This window comes from Entelurus aequoreus, linkage group LG18 (assembly GCF_033978785.1).
Source record: "Entelurus aequoreus isolate RoL-2023_Sb linkage group LG18, RoL_Eaeq_v1.1, whole genome shotgun sequence".
Lineage (NCBI taxonomy): Eukaryota > Metazoa > Chordata > Actinopteri > Syngnathiformes > Syngnathidae > Entelurus > Entelurus aequoreus.
Window position 1 is genome coordinate 30,217,830 of NC_084748.1, and position 18,017 is coordinate 30,235,846.

The 18,017-nt window shown below is 38.7% G+C and overlaps 1 protein-coding gene and 1 long non-coding RNA gene across 3 annotated transcripts in view; one reads left to right on the forward strand and one right to left on the reverse strand.

The window, feature by feature from the left end:
- Nucleotides 1-1,022: 1,022 nt before the first annotated feature.
- LOC133634012 (uncharacterized) lies at nucleotides 1,023-17,563 on the reverse strand. Its single transcript, XR_009821866.1, has 3 exons — nucleotides 17,350-17,563; nucleotides 14,580-14,698; nucleotides 1,023-4,519 (listed from the first exon to the last, which is right to left on the reverse strand). It is a non-coding gene; the product is annotated as an uncharacterized LOC133634012 (long non-coding RNA).
- The window catches only part of palm3 (paralemmin 3), a 90,411-nt gene continuing 89,553 nt past the window's right edge, over nucleotides 17,160-18,017 (forward strand). Inside the window, exon 1 of one of the 2 annotated variants that reach the window (XM_062026909.1) lies at nucleotides 17,160-17,361. The gene's annotated coding sequence lies outside the window, so the exon portion shown is untranslated. Of the gene's footprint in view, nucleotides 17,594-18,017 lie in introns of both variants that reach the window. The other variant, XM_062026908.1, reaches the window with a different exon arrangement.

The following is an 18,017-nucleotide window of genomic DNA, read 5'->3' on the forward strand; positions in this document are numbered from 1 at the left end:
CTGTGTGCTACTGTGTGCTTAACAGCTGTGTAGCTGCTAGCCTATAACCTACAATGTTTACCTTCTGTAAATTACTTCACTAAAACACAAGAAAAAACCAACCTCGTGTGCTTTTATTGGAGGACATTTACATGTTAACCGGCAGGCCGGCTTTTCACAGGTAAACACACTGCAGGATTGCTTGTATCCGAGCACTTTATATCACAGATTTGAGATACAAGTCGATATGATCTGATTGTTTTTCTTGTTGATATCAAATCCATACCAATATCGGATTGGGACACCACATATATATTAGATTTATGTTAGGGCCGTCATATGACTAATTTTTTAAAATCAGATTAATCACATTTTGGAATTTGGATTAATAATGATTGATCACAGGTGATTACTCGCTTGCATAATTATAATTGGTTTAGGAAAAGACCCCAATATTTCTACACAAATGCAATCTCGGAATCTTATTTAGGAACATTTTTAAACGTTTAACTTAAATGAATGTCATTTATTTGCCCAAAACTTGGTAACTTTTTTATCTAAAGTTCTCTCATTTTGGAGTGCCATTTTCCAACAAGCACACCAGTCAGAAGGTCCTTACTCATTTTTGTATGAATTGATTTAATCACTGACCATATAGCGGTTAAGGTAAAAAAGCTTGTATCCATCCATCCATTTTCTACCGCTTGTCCCTTTCGGGGTCACGGGGGGTGCTGGAGCCTATCTTGTATGGTCAAAATAAATTGGATGATTAATCTCAGTGTGTACATGATTATCAATCAATCAATCAATGTTTATTTATATAGCCCTAAATCACAAGTGTCTCAAAGGGCTGTACAAGCCACAACGACATCCTCGGTACAGAGCCCACATACGGGCAAGGAAAAACTCACCCCAGTGGGACGTCGGTGAATGACTATGAGAAACCTTGGAGAGGACCGCATATGTGGGTAACCCCCCCCCCCCCCCCCCTCCCCCTCTAGGGGAGACCGAAAGCAATGGATGTCGAGTGGGTCTGACATAACATTGTGAAAGTCCAGTCCACAGTGGATCCAACACATCAGCGAGAGTCCAGTCCACAGCGGGGCCAACAGGAAACCATCCCGAGCGGAGACGGGTCAGCAGCGCAGAGATGTCCCCAACCGATGCACAGGCTAGTGGTCCACCCGGGGTCCCGACTCTGGACAGCCAGCACTTCATCCATGGCCACCGGACCTATGCAACTCCCCCTCGCAAGGGACAGGGGAGAAGAGGAGAGAAGAAAAGAAACGGCAGATCAACTGGTCTAAAAAAGGGGGGTCTATTTAAAGGCTAGATTATACAAATGAGTTTTAAGATGGGACTTAAATGCTTCTACTGAGGTAGCATCTCTAACTGTTACCGGGAGGGCATTCCAGAGTACTGGAGCCCGAATAGAAAACGCTCTATAGCCCGCAGACTTTTTTTTTTGTCTGGGAATCACTAATAAGCCGGAGTTCTTTGAACGCAGATTTCTTGTCGGGACATATGGTACAATACAATCGGCGAGATAGGCTGGAGCTAAACCGTGTAGTATTTTATACGTAAGTAGTAAAACCTTAAAGTCGCATCTTAAGTGCACAGGAAGCCAGTGCAGGTGATTAATGCAATCATTGTTTGTGATTAGTTTTTTTTAATTAACTTGTTATTTTTGACAGCCCTAAAATAACCATCACTTGAAGGGGAACTGCACTTTTTTCGGGAATTTTGCCTATCGTTCACAATCATTATGAGAGACAAGAACACAAAATTATTTTAAAAAATTTTCATTGTAACATGTAAAAATGTACTCGTTCTTGGTGGCTAGCAGTACAACTATTGGGAACAATCAATTCTACCTCTAAATCACTTTAAAAAATGTATTCCAAAATTGTCAACAATACTTTATTTACGTTCCCTAACCTGTATAATAACAAAACTGTAGCGACATTGTTATTGTAAGAGCGAACACTGAGGAACTCTTTTTCCAGCGTAGTAACACATCGCCATGCTTCGGTATTAGCCGTAAAAGCTAACAACGGAAAGAGATAAGTTAGCTTTCACGTCAGCACGAAACACGTTTGAGTTTGTAATGCACAACACAATGTGATAGAACACCATTCTGTACTGACTGAAAAACATGAACAATCATATTACAATATCTGTAAAGTATTAGCCAACATTTCATGTTTTGTTTTACACAGCGAGCCAAACAGCGTGTGTACTATAGTTGTAATAAAACACATGACGTGCTGAATGTATCATGTAGACTATTAAAGTGTGACTCACTCGATGGACAGTTGTGTATTTGGTCCAGCTGTCCGGGAATGTTTTTTTCGGTTTATTTTGGTTAGCAATCCATTTACAGTATGTCGCAATAGCAAAAATTTACAACGGCAAAAACACACTTTTCACATCACTCTCTCTCGGCTTCCGTCTGTACAAAGGTCTCGCTCTTCCTTTGTGCTCGCTTCTGTAAGCAGCAGTTCTTCCTCCATATATTCAGCTTCAAAAAAATAGGGTTGTGAATCCTCATTTGTCCAAAAATAGTTGTCTTTGTTCTCTATTACTAAGTCTACCATGATTAGAAAACACACTTGTGTTTGTTTCCGGAAGTAGGACACACATTTGTTGCCAGAAGTCGGAAGTGGACTGTTATGGAAACGTAAATAAATGCGTCGAGGAATTAGTTCCTGCAATGATTAAAATGACTAAAATAGGGTAAATATTGTGCATATTACATATTGCTATGAACGTGTCTGTTACTAATTTGTGACATTATTTTTTATTTTAATAAGATTATTTAGAACATATTTTACTACCCTACATATTTTTTTAACTGTTATTGTCTGTCAAGTTCTTCAGGTTTTTCACAGCTATGCCCAAACTTGAAAGGGCCAGTTGGACTCAAGAAGGACTCAAAGGGACAACTCGATCCTTTTTCTTTGTGATTTATTGATGTTTGATTTGAAGCAGTAAAATAAAGTGGGTTATCGATGTAAATGAATGGATGAACAGAATGAGTAGTTGAATAGTGGAATAGTGGGATGGTTGAATAGCTGAATAGCAGAATAGGTGAATAGTTGGGGTTGAATAGTAGATAGGGGAATAGTGGATAGGCAAATAGCGGATAGGTTGATAACCAGTTGCGTCTTCAGAGTCCACACAGGAGCTGTCTTCCTTCCTCTTAGCAGCATGTCAAAGGGGTGACTGACTGAAGAGCAAACATTTTGACCATGTGCTCTGAGCAGGTGGAGATGTTCAGCCCTCAGCTCTCACTGTTGCCCCTTCAGGCCTGGAGTGCGCTCTACAAATCAGTGGTGTTTGTGCTGCTCTGTACTTTGACTTGACATTGTCACTTTTATAAGGAGGAGAAATATAACCTCAGAGAAAAATATAATTTACACATCCGTATGCATATATAACACTTTCAGCATATCATTATATGTGGAATTAAATTATGGAATGGATTACGCAAGGAAGTCAAACTATGATCCAGTTTAAGAAACTGTTAAACTCAATGTGTTCAAAATGTACAAAGAAGAAGAATCTTGATAAAAGTCTTGGACCTTATTTAAAAAAAAAAAAAAAAAAATCTTAATAATCTCATACGTGAACCACAAATCGCTTAACTATTTATTTATGAGAACTTTTTTATTTTTATTTTATTGTGTTTAATAATTATTTACTTACTCATTGTATATTCATTTATTGATTTACTCATTCATTTATTAAATGTGTTACAAATAGAGAACAAACAAAGCGGTAAAACTGCTATGATACGAAAAGGGGGAAGATTAAATAAGCTCTGCTTCTTCCTACTCCTTTTTGGAAATATGTGATGCATTACATTGTAATTGTATGCATGTTCGAAATAAACTGACACCAACCAACCAACATTGCATATAAACTTGCAGAGTGTATTAAAAACGTTGGGGGGTTTTGAAGTTGTATTAGTGGGCTTTGAAGACTACAACGGTGACTACCATTAGCCACATCTTCCAAGCGTTTATCATCTTTAAAATCCTGAAAAAAAGACATGTGTTCTCATCTCTCATAATGATTGTGAACGATAGGAAACATTCCAAAAAAGTGCAGTCCCCTTCAGTTAAAATGTAGGCCTTTCACGCATATTGACTGACGTATATAGGCACCCTATTTTTTTTAATCACAGCCATCGTTCTGTGGAGTTTCTTAATCAGTTCATGGTCAAGTTTCGCTGAAGCAGCAATCGCTGCCTGCCAGATACTCTTCAAGGAGGTGTATTATCTTGCCTCGCTGTAAAGCACACGTTTGGGAATAACCCACAAATCCTCATAGGGATTCAATCATGTGAAGAAGGGGGTCATTTTCAATATATTTTAAGCTGTGGACTACTGTACTTTGAACTTGTGATGGAGTCTCCTGCATACAGATCATGGCTTTCCTGAATACTGAATGTTGCAGGCTCCTACCTGTGCAGTAGTTGTGGGAGCTAATCACCAGTAAGATATCAGTCATCTTCCATGCAAAAAGCTCCACCACCCTGCTGGGTGGAAGAGGTGCCTGATGTCAATCAAGCATGACTTTCATTTCATCAGTTCATAATAATACATTTTTGATGCTCTGATTTGTGAGTCTTATTCAGTCGTGGTAGTGTTTCAGCCTTCATTACTTTGGCCATGTGGATCTACCAGAAACAAATGATACGCCAGCGCCAACATTTTCTAGAACCACAACCTACAGTCTGCAATTAGGTGTTTTGTCATCATCTAATTATACTTAAAGGAGACAGAATATGGCATTTTCCCAGGAGTCTTAATAAAATGTTGGTGACTTGCTTTAATCAAAATACATCATGAATTAAAAATTACTCAACCCTTTTTTTTCCAGTGATAAGCGATATGGCCTCAAATCTTTATCCTGGAATATATTGCAGCCTCCTGTGACAATTATATAGACATATAAGTGACAATAGAACCATTTCAAAACGTGTTACAATGGCTCCGAATTTGGCTGCTGACGTATGCAGTAACAAATTGCGTCATAATTTCCGGTTGTACTAAATTCTTAAAACTATTATTAATCTACTTGTTAATTTACTGTTAATATCTGGCTATATTATGTTGTGACATGGTTCAATCTACACTTTTATTCACATGTACAAAGCACTTATTCTTCTATTGTTTGGTACTTCACGTTAGTTTCAGACAATAGTGCAAATTTGGGTATCAAGTAGTTAAAGGGACAGTATTGGTCGTACCAGTGCTGATACTGATACTTCAAATGGTCAGGATCATTGAATCAAACCCCGGCCGAGTCATACCAAAGACTATAAAAATGGGACCCATTACCTCCCTGCTTGGCACTCAGCATCAAGGGTTGGAATTGGGGGTTAAATTACCAAAAATTATACCCGAGTGCGGCCACTGCTGCTGCTCACTGCTCCCCTCACCTCCCATGGGGTGAACATGGGGATGGGTCAAATGCAGAGAGTAATTTCACCACGCCTAGTGTTTGTGTGTGACTATCAGTGGTACTAAAAAATAATGAATTTTTGATCATAATTATATTTAGACAAAAACACATAATGGTGGCGTAACTATATCAATTAAACATTTAAATTCCATCCATCCATTCTCTACCGCTTGTCCCTTACGGGATCGGGTGGGGTGCTTTACTACTATTGACTATAAGGGGACAGCGTGGCGAAGTTGGTAGAGTGGCCGTGCCAGCAATCGGAGGGTTGCTGGTTACTGGGGTTCAATCCCCACCTTCTACCATCCTAGTCACGTCCGTTGTGTCCTTGGGCAAGACACGTCACCCTTGCTCCTGATGGGTGCTGGTTAGCGCCTTGCATGGCAGCTCCCGCCATCAGTGTGTGAATGTGTGTGTGAATGGGTGAATGTGGAAATACTGTCAAAGCGCTTTGAGTACCTTGAAGGTAGAAAAGCGCCATACAAGTATGACCCATTTATCATTTATTTATAAAAGTACAGTGCTTTTCCTTAAAAAATAAGGACATTTCAATGTGACCCCAAACTTTTGAACGGTAGTGTGTATATATATATATATATATATATATATATATATATATATATATATATATATATATATATATATATATATATATATATATATATATATATGAGGAGTTCAAGTACCTAGGTCTTGCTCACGAGTGAGGGAAGAGTGGATCGTGAGATCGACAGGCGGATCGGTGCGGCGTCTTCAGTAATACGGCTGCCGTATCGATCCGTTGTGGTGAAGAAGGAGCTGAGCCGGAAGGCAAAGCTCTCAAATTACCGGTCGATCTACGTTCCCATCCACACCTATGGTCATGAGCTTTGGGTTATGACCTAAAGGACAATATCACGGGATATCACGGGTTCAAGCGGCCGAAATGAGTTTCCTCCTCCACATCGAGAGGAGCCAGATGAGGTGGTTCGGGCATCTGCTCGGGCTGCCACCCGAACGCCTCCCTAGGGAGGTGTTTGGGGCACGTCCGACCGGCAGGAGGCCAAGTGGAAGACCCAGGACACGTTGGGAAGACTATGTCTCCCGGCTGGCCTAGGAGCGCCTCTGGATCCCCCGGGAGGAGCTGGACGAAGTGGCTGGGGAGAGGAAAGTCTAGGTTTCTTAGGCTGCTGCCCCCGCGACCTGACCTCGGATAAGCGGAAGAAAATGGATGGATGGATGGATATATATATATATATATATATATATATATATATATATATATACATACATGTGTGTGTGTGTGTACACAGTACACACATGTATAGTATATATATATATATATATATATATATATATATATATATATATATATATATATATATATATATATATATATATATATATATATATGAGTATATATGAATAACAAATTATATATATTTAGATATTTTTATGTATATATTTATTTATTCATATACTGTATATACTCATATATTAAAATATATATATTTTTAATTTATATATATACTCATATCTATATGAGTATATACAGTATATATATATATATATATATATATATATATATATATATATATACACATGTGTATATATATATATATATATATATATATATGTATATATATATATATATACATATATATATATATATACATATATATATACATATATATATATATATATATATATATATATATATATATATATATATATATATATATATATATATATATATATATATATATATATAAATACTTTACATGCAGTCGGCTTTCAGCCCGCGACCCGTATTTTGCTCTAATCATTGCAGTAGTGACCATATACTGATACTACCGTATTTCCTTGAATTGGCGCACGGAATATAGTATTAGCACGTCTAGAATTACTGCCGGGTCAAACTCGTTTCTCAAAATAATTAACGCATGCTTGGCCTTATCGCCGGTTCATTATTGACGCCGGATCAAATTCGTTTCGCAAAATATTAATTTTATTATCGCATGTCTATAATTTTCGCCCGGTCAAACTCGTTTCGCAAAATATTTAGCATATGGCTAGAACTTCCAGCGGGTCAAATTCGTTACGTCACGAGTGACGCTTTATCTGTCCTCATTTTCAAAATGGAGGAAGCTGCTTTCAGTAGTTTGCAATCGCACAAAGGAAAAAAGATAAAGAGCTACCGGTATTCAGTAGGATTTAAGGTCCAAGCTATTGAATACCGGTACAGTACGCTAAAAAGAACAGTAAGCAGCTATGTTTTATTAATATACCGTAGCTGCGTGTGTCAAATACTGTATGAGTCATGAAATGACTCCCGCCTCCTGGTGGTAGAGGGCGCTGCCGCGCTAGTGATCCTTCTTGCGACTTCCGGTACTGCAGAAGAAGTGAACACACGCAGCAAGACTTTTTTTTTTTTTTTCCTCTGCCTGAACTTTTAACAAGGAGGATTACATACCGCTATCTAAAATAAAACAGTTTTCTAAACTGGACTTTCAATCGAAGCAGGAGGTAATAATTAAAGGAGTATCTCCATCGAGACAGAGAGACTTTTAAAACGGAAGAAAGAAAATAAGGAAGACTTCCATAAACAAGTTATCGATGCTTTTGGTCAGAAGGAGTTGCAAATGGACTCCATTTATAAGTACAGGTAAGACCATAACAACGTTTTTTTTAATTAAATCAATCAATCAATCAATGTTTATTTATATAGCCCTAAATCACAAGTGTCTCAAAGGGCTGTACAAGCCACAACGACATCCTCGGTACAGAGCCCACATTAAATGTGCTTTTCATGATGGTATATGCTTACATCACACTCAAAGCGCACGCCTAAATTTACCGCATTCCTTTTGGTAAACGGCGGAGTGAGAAGAGGTTTTAAAATAATTACCGCATGCACGGCCATCCCGCCGGTTTCCGGTAAACGCCGGAGTGACAGGAGGTTTTAAATTAATTAGCGCCCCTGCGGCTATTCAAGGAAATACGGTATACGTATTGTTACTGTCCATAGTTATATCGATCCACCCACCTCTGTTTACCTTCATAAGCTGTAGCTTGCAGTTAGCATTTAGCATATATTCCTAAAGTGTGTAGTGTGGTATGTTTAGATATTCCTCATCCTCCAGTAATCCATGTTTACCATTTCCTACCTTTTTTTGACATGGCGCCACTCATATGTGTCTTCCAGTTCTGTATGCCCCTGTAACTGTATTGTATCTCTGCTCTTGGACAGTTGTACTGAAAATCAATCTTGTTGGGTTTTTTTAAGTGCAATGACAATAAAGCTATTATATTATATTCTAATGATACTTGGTTTATTTGCTATATATATCTGACTAGAAGGGGCTTTATTTGCACTGTAAAGGCATGTTAGCCACTGGCTTGCTACCGAGGACGCACAGTTCTTTGAGGACAAGATCGTTCGCTTGTCGCTGTCAAATTTGCGGTAGGTAGACAGCTAGAATGTGTCATCAACAAATTGGTAGAATATTGATATAACGATAGAATCAAAATCTCTATCGTCGGCCTTCATTTATATCACACTGTATATCGTCTTTATAGCACAGCCCTACTTATCAGCCTCTCTAATCAGTCCTGTTCAGAGCAGCAGATTTCTGAAGGGCATGCAAATAAGCCAGTGCTCAACAGGCCACCCACTACTGGTGGATGTGCCAAAGACATGGTGGGTCTTCTCCAAGGCAGCAGCCAAGTCATGGGTCAAGAATCTAAGTCTGAGGGTGGCCTAATCTAAATTAACCCGACTGTTGCATAAAAGTAAGGCCAAACACTAAATAACTTGTTTTTCTGATTTAAAAAGGCCGTTTTTTTGTCCCACTTTTGTAGTTTTTTTCTTTCCCATGCATTTTCTTGCAACACTTTGACTTTTTGCAACAAAATGTTCGACTGTCCGGTGGTTTTGAAACAATAATTTAGCTATTTTACATTATTTTAGACCAATCTCTCTTTCCAATTTTAGCTTTGATTATGCGAACCTAAATATGGGGCGTTTATTATTCTTTGTTAAATACAATTGTTTGGTTGACATTTATTTCGAACATGCATGCAACTTCAACATGATACATGTAATTTTTCATTTCTCTTAACATGTCCAAAGAAAAGTAGGAAGAAGCAAAGCCTATTTAATACTACCCCTTTTCCACTCCATAGCAACTACTAGAACTATTGTTCACTTCCTGTTCTCAGTTTGTAACACAATTTACATAAATTAATTCTAAATACAGGAGTTCTCTTACAGTAATAAATAGTTGAGTCAGTTATAATTTACATAATGACATGAATACCTTTTTTTCAATAATTTCAAGATAATAACCCTTGAAGATAAAAAAGAAAAACTGCACTGACGTAATAATAACAACAAAAAATACTTCAAAAAATTGTGCATGTAGTGTACTTCACACAAGCATACTTGATTTACTGTGTGGCCTCACATTAGCATCCCATTGATCTAGTTCCCCTTTACAGGTTTGAAATGAATATGTGCTCTTTTCTGCAGGGTGCAGCACAAGGCAGACAAACATGCACACAAGCAAACAAAGGGCAGTGTTTAGAAGCTTCTGGTTTTTGTACGCATGGACACACGGGTACAAAAGCACAAGCTCACTGCATTGTTAATGGCAGAGAGCACTACCGACAAATCCCCGACCAGACATACGCACGCGCACCAGAAAAAGTGAGGGACCGCGCTGCCATATTGTTAAGAGAAAGCCATGTGATACGAGCGCGTCTGTTTGTGTTACACGAGGAAGACCATCTCCTGTCATCATGGGAAATCAGAAGTAGGCCGAATCATGGCTGTGCTCATTACATACACTGCCAGTCTGAATCTCAGCCAAGGACAATATAGTTTCATACTGCAATGCCAATGTCTTCTATAGAGAAAGAACATATATTGATTTATCACTATTGCCTTTATAGGTTTTTCCCTAAACTAACAATCAATAATTCCAAGCATGAATGTAACAATGCTTCATGAAATATGCTGCATTGCTGTCACTCCATCCATCCATCCATCAAGCTAGAGCGTGGTTGTCAAACTCATTTTAGATCGGGGGCCACATGGAAAAAAATCTACTCCCAAGTGGGCCGGACTGGTAAAATCGCGGCACGATAACTTAGAAATAATGACAACTTCAGATTGTTTTCTTTGTTTAAAAATAGAACAAGCACATTCTAAAAAGTACAAATCTTAATGTTGTTGTTTTTTTTTACACTTACATGTTGCGGTTAATAGTATGCTATCTTTATTTATCGTTATTTATACTTTCTGAATAAATGATGTGACAATGTTCATTAGTCAACTCATTGGTGTTCATTTTCAATCTATCAAGATAAAAAAATAATATCAAAATTACAGGATGTTATTTATGTAGTTTGCTCATTTTCCTTAACTGGTGCACTAACATGTGTTTTTTTTTTTTTTTTACAAATGTAGCATCATCTACAAAGAATTGCTATTGCGACATCTAGTGGACACATTTAGAACAGCAGTTTCTTTCATTCAAAAATTTCGGCTCATTTTTATACTTAGCAAACTCATCCCGCGGGCTGGATAAAACCTGTTTGCGGGCCTGATCTGGCCCGCGGGCCTAACGTTTGACACCCCTGAGCTAGAGCCTATCCCAGCTGATTTATGGGTGACAGGCGGGTTATGCCCTGCAATGGCTACCAGTCAGTCAATCAGTCGCTGTCACTAATTATTCTAAACACTTGATTCTTCAGGGTCTATGTTAGTATTTGATAAGCACATTGTATGACTAATTTATGTGGGAGAGCCTCTTTTACAAGAAGACGTTCTTTTCAAATTAATAAGTTATATGGTACTGCTGGAGGCAAAGTAGATAAAATGGTAAATAGATTTCCCATCAATTTTCAGTGAAATACTGAATGACGCATAGAACAACACTGGTTACTAGGGGTGTCAAAAAAAGATCGATTTTCGAATTAATCGGGAGTATTACTTGTAACGATTCTGAATAGATTCAAAAAGATCGATTTACAAAAATATATATATATATACACTACCGTTCAAAAGTTTGGGGTCACATTGAAATGTCCTTATTTTTTAAGGAAAAGCACTGTACTTTTCAATGAAGATAACTTTAAACTAGTCTTAACTTTAAAAAAATACACTCTATACATTGCTAATGTGGTAAATGACTATTCTAGCTGCAAATGTCTGGCTTTTGGTGCAATATCTACATAGGTGTATAGAGGCCCATTTCCAGAAACTATCACTCCAGTGTTCTAATGGTACAATGTGTTTGCTCATTGGCTCAGAAGGCTAATTGATGATTAGAAAACCCTTGTGCAATCATGTTCACACATCTGAAAACAGTTTAGCTCGTTACAGAAGCTACAAAACTGACCTTCCTTTGAGCAGATTGAGTTTCTGGAGCATCACATTTGTGGGGTCAATTAAACGCTCAAAATGGCCAGAAAAAGAGAACTTTCATCTGAAACTCGACAGTCTATTCTTGTTCTTAGAAATGAAGGCTATTCCACAAAATTGTTTGGGTGACCCCAAACTTTTGAATGGTAGTGTACAGTATATATTTTTATTTTTTATTTTTATTTTTTATCTGTCCTGTCTGACCACTCAGGCAAATCATATTGTTGATGTAGATTCCCATATCTGCTGAACAGATTTACTTTAGAAAAGAGAAGTGTGAGATACTTCTCTTGTTGCCCTATTGTAGAGGATAATCTCACCACACCTAGTGTGTGTGACAATCATTGGTACATTTTTATTTGACTTTGTTAAATGTTTCGGTAGAATTATTATAAACAAAACCAGTTTTCTTTTAAGTAATACAGACATTTATCAGAGCTGTTATCTATTTTATGGACGAATGCATTTAATCATAGAACTGGCACCCAATGTTATTTAAAAAGTATTGATTTTGAATCGGGAATCGATTCTGAATCGAATTGTGGGGTGCCCAAAGATTCACAGCCCTATTGTATAGCGGTACAGTATGTTTTATAGGAATGGGCATATCATTCCATCCACCCATAATATCGATATCCCCTGGACACCCAAAAACTGCAAACGGCACAACACAACAACATAAAACCACAACACAACAACTTTCAGCTACAGCACGATTAAAAACGCCACAACAAATACAAACGCCACAGCTCAACATTAAAAAGCCACAACACAACAACTTTAAACTACGACAGAAGTGACAACGAACCAAGTGGCTGAGGTGGAAAGTTGAGACCGTTTTAATTAACAAAGTTGGAAATGTAAGTGAAAGTAAGTTATTGTGAGCGATGTCACTCTCTGACTGTCATGAATCATCAATAATGTACTTTTTGAAATATTTGTTTAATTTTAAAACGGGATTTTATATTTATATTGTTATTATAAATTTGGTCCGCTGTCACTTTCATTGTGTCCGTAAGTTGAGGTATCACTGTAGTACATTCTATTGCATTTTTTATACAATATTCCTTATCTAAAAGTTTGTTTTGGGGTTTAAAAGGCATGCTAAAATTGTGCACCAATGAAATTGATTTCAATTCATTTCAATTGGAAATGTGGATTTGAAACACAAGTGTTTTGAGTTAAAGCAGCACTAAGTAACTTTTCAACCTTCATAAAATATTTTCATAACTTTTGGGATGATACATAGACTTACAACTAGTTGAATGACACCTCTGTCATGGCCTGAGGGGGTCGGTATCGCTTTCACTGGCACTTAGCAACTTATGAACCCTGCCACCCAAAAACCTACAAATGTGCTGACTTGCTTTACGGCATATGTCACTGCCCCTTTCCCCATTTCTTAAAAAGACGGAAATTGGTGCGAACGCCTACATGCCACCAGAAAATGAAAAGAAGAACAAAAAGAAGAATGTCTGTGTGCAATTACTGCTATCATGGCTGACGTTTCAAAACAACCAAAGAAACGAAAAGTTTTGTCTAAGGAGACAAAAAAAGAAAAACAGAGCAGTCAGGATAAACATAGCCCCAGCTTTCATTCGATGGCGTGAGCTCAAAGATGAGGAATTTCAGACCAATCCTGCCTTGGCTCTGTTCCTGCTGGACTAGTTGGTGACTTTCACTGCTCAAATCAAAATGCTAATGCAAATGTTAGCTATCGGAAATGTTTGTGTTAGCAATAAATAGCCACTACTACTTTATCCGAAAAAATTGCTTCGCTTCGGACCTGCATCCGCCCCGATACATTCTTGGTAGTAGTGTAATTTTTGTAGCGCAATCCAAGATCATTTCTTAATAGTGTCTTCTATTTAAAATCAGCATAGCCATTAGAGACGTAATATTTGTGCCAATATTACAGCGGACATCATGTCAGTTATACGCTATGGGCGCTAGTCATCATGGAAAATGTGGTCTTCTTTTGGCAAAACACTACCGCTTTGGTCCACTGGCGCTGCCAAAATCAACCAAAACAGAAAGTTCTTAAATGGGGCTATAAGAGCTTGGTCACAGCACCAATTAAGTGTGTAAGTTGAGGTACTACTGCAGGGCTATACAACTAAATTGTTTAGAGGGCCGCATTTCGAGAAAGCTAAGATCCTGCGGCGCCGGACTTCTCCATTTACTCCATTTTGTATATTCCTGAGAACCATCAGTGGACATCTGACTTATATATATCTTGCCAGCGTTACTAAGTTCAGAAAAATATAGCCCAATCTTTCTGTCATGTTTTGTGATCATGTCTTGTTTAGTTATGTTCTGTTTGGTTAAAACCTTAGTAGTTCCTGTTTTTACGCATCCTTGTTTGTTTTGTCACCATGACGACCCATTAGTATCACCTGCCTCATTCATGTGACTCACGAACCTGTTTCAATTATGTCATTATTATTTAAGCCTGGTTTTTCAGTTGGTCGTCCGGGCGTCATCACTCTGTTTTATGATTAGTTCACGCTGCTTGTTTCATGCAATTTCATAGTCCATGCTGCCCTGCTCATGTCACCGCAAGTAAGTTTTTGTTTATTAATGCCACAGATACTGTCTTTTGTTTCATGTCCATAGTTTACGTCTTAGTGTTAGTTTTGTTCCCATAGCCAAGTTTGTGTCTCCGCCTTGTGCGCGCCTTTTGTTTACACTTTTTATAGTAAGAATTAAATCATGTATTTACCTTCACGCCATGTCCGGTCCAGTTCTTTTGCATCTCGGGAAAACAATCCATGCAGTAAACTGCACCATAGTCCAAGTCTTGACACTTTCCAACAGGAGCACTCAGCTGATTTTAAGGACCTGCTGCCAAAAAAGGTAGTCAAAGATCCTCTATACGACATCACCCTAGTGTTTTAGGAATCAGCTGAAAAGTCTCTTCCAAGTTTTTTTTAACTGAACTTAAAGGGGACCTATTATGCAAAACCAACTTTTCTTACCTATTGGTACCTGTCATTCACAACACGTTCTCTTAGATGTCCATGTTATGATACATGTTCACATTATTTATTGACTGTATCTAAAAAAGATAAAAATGTATTTTTATTTAAATGAAGATATGAAATAATCCTAAATGAAATACAATGACTTGGTTTGTATTATTGTATATAAAAATGGGACCCATAACCTCCCTGCTTGGCACTCAGCAACAAAGGGTTGGAGTTGGGGGTTAAATCACCAAAATGATTCCCGGGCGCGGCGCCGCTGCTGCCCACTGCTCCCCAAGGGGATGGGACAAATGCAGAGGACAAATTTCACCACATCTAAGACAATCATTGGTACTTTAATCTTTAATCTTTAATACTAGGTCATAAAATCAGTGTCAGTTGAGTCGGTCCACAGGTTGCCTTTAGGGATTTTTAATGTCCAGCAGATGTCAGTATTTAGTGACACAGTATCGACACAGTATCATTACAGTTTTGCAATGTGTCGAAACGCTTCATGACGCCTCATCAACCCATCACTAGTTAAAGGCCTACTGAAATGATTTTTTTTTATTTAAACGGGAATAGCAGATCCATTCTATGTGTCATACTTGATCATTTCGCGATATTGCCATATTTTTGCTGAAAGGATTTAGTAGAGAAAATCGACGATAAAGTTCGCAACTTTTGCTCGCTGATAAAAAAAAGCCTTGCCTGTACCGGAAGTAGCGTGACGTCACAGGAGCTAGTATTCCTCACAATTCCCCATTGTTTACAATGGAGCGAGAGAGATTCGGACCGAGAAAGTGACGATTACCCCATTAATTTGAGCGAGGATGAAAGATTCGTAGATGAGGAACGTTACAGTGAAGGACTTGAGAGGCAGTGATGGACGTATCTTTTTTCGCTCTGACCGTAACTTAGGTACAAGCTGGCTCATTGGATTCCACACTCTCCTTTTTCTATTGTGGATCACGGATTTGTATTTTAAACCACCTCGGATACTATATCCTCTTGAAAATGAGAGTCGAGCACGCGAAATGGACATTTAAAGTGACTTTTATCTCCAAGACAATACATCGGTGACACACTTAGCTACTGAGCTAACGTGCTAGCGTCGTTCTCAAATGAAGATAGAAACAAAATAAATAAACCCCTGACTGGAAGGATAGACAGAAGACCAACAATAACATTAAACCATGTACATGTAACTACACGGTTAAAAATTCTCAGCCTGGTAAGGCTTAACTATGCTGTTGCTAACGACGCTAAGGCTAATTTAGCAACTTAGCAACCGGACCTCACAGAACTATGATAAAACATTAGCGCTCCACCTACGCCAGCCAGCCCTCATCTTCCCATCAACAGCCGTGCTCACCTGCATTCCAGCGATCAACGGCGCGACGAAGGACTTCATCCGTGGGTTTGGCGGCAAGCATCGGCTAGGCGTCAGGGTAAGTAGTCCTTGTTGTGTTGCTGTAAGTATTGTAATGCCCCGCAGTGGAGAAGGAGTCACACAGACGAGGATGCACTGCTCAATCGCTTTATTAACAAGCGGTAACTGGTTGTAGTTCAAAAAGTAACGCACACACATACACGAGCTGCTGTTAGCCAAAACTCACGCTCACACACACTCAAGTTCTCCGCCAACTCACTCGCGCATGCGCGTTCCCCAAACCCTTAAAGACACAGTACACTAATGCAAATATCACAGATATTACAGTATTGTACTTAGCCGCTAAGACACCGATCGATCCCACCTACAACGTTCTTCTTTGCCGTCTCCATTGTTCATTAAACAAATTGCAAAAGATTCACCAACACAGAAGTCCAGAATACTGTGGAATTTTGTCGAAGAAAACAAGAGGCTTTTCTATCGGGTCCGATGGGGTCCAACCACTTCCGTTGCTTTTGTGACGTCATGCGCATAAATCATATCCAAAGGAGTTTTTCAACCGGAAGTGTGGCTGGAATTTTAAAATTGCAAGTTAACCCGGCCGTATTGGCATGTGTTGCAATGTTAAGATTTCATCATTGATATATAAACTATCAGACTGCGTGGTTGGTAGTAGTGGGTTTCAGTAGGCCTTTAACACTAGTGTGCCGCGGCACAGTGGTTGGAAAAGACTGTACTACTGTATATAAATGGTATTTGGTACTTTACAAATTGGACTACCGCCACCTAAAGGACTGGAGTGGAACTTGTAATCTACTTGGTTTTTTTTTGTACTTTTCCGATACTTTACAAATCTTTTGGTCCCTTACATACTGGACTAGCATTACACTTGTTGCTAAGATTATATATTAGACAATTTATTAAATATTTTTTTCTGATTAACAGGAAAACATGTAGCTGTAGCTGGCTAGCTAGCTAGCAAAAGTGAAGAGTAGCATCGTCCGGCAGCCATGATGGCGCATATTCAAGTAATTAAAGCATCCAACTGGCTGCAGCCGAGCATTGTTGGGAACACAACCCCGCCAGCCTGTGCTGTGAGGAAGTAGGAGGGCCGGGGCTTCACACACACTCACCGCCGGAGTCAGGTAACCGCCGACTGGCTTCCTCCTCCTCGCACACACGCAAGGACGCCTGAGGAGAGCGCTTGTCTCTCCACTCCTTTTTTTTTTTATTGTCACTTTCTCTTTTTAAGTTGGAGAAAGTTCAACAACGTTTTTAACCTTTACTTCGTTTTATGAGTCTATTTCCTCGGCTTTTTTGTGCTAGTTTTAACCCCTCGGTGGACTGGACTCCTGTCAAGCGAGCCAGTGTAAACAGGTGAGTCTACTTTCACTTTCGCCATTTTAACTCAATTTGCTACTATTAATTACTACCTTATTATTTAGATTTTTGAAAGCAGTCCAGCTGCTGGATGTGAGCCCATTCATAGTTGGACAAGCGCAGCAGCTGTTCACTTGTCTTACCTGGAAAGTTACACTACGATTTAAGTGTCACTTGTGTATTTTTAAAGTCCCCATTTTGTTCTGGAAATGATGCAAATGTCACTCACATGGTGAAAAAACTGATTTAATCTGTGTGTGATTTTACAATAGCCTGTTGATTTTGTGTCACATCATCAGGAACTCTTTCAGTTCGCAAGTGTGCCTTTGAACACTTTTTTATGAGTAATAAAGTCCAGGTCTGCAGGCTATTTGGACCACTTTTATGATGCAGTAGTTTAGACATCAGGACACCCATTTGA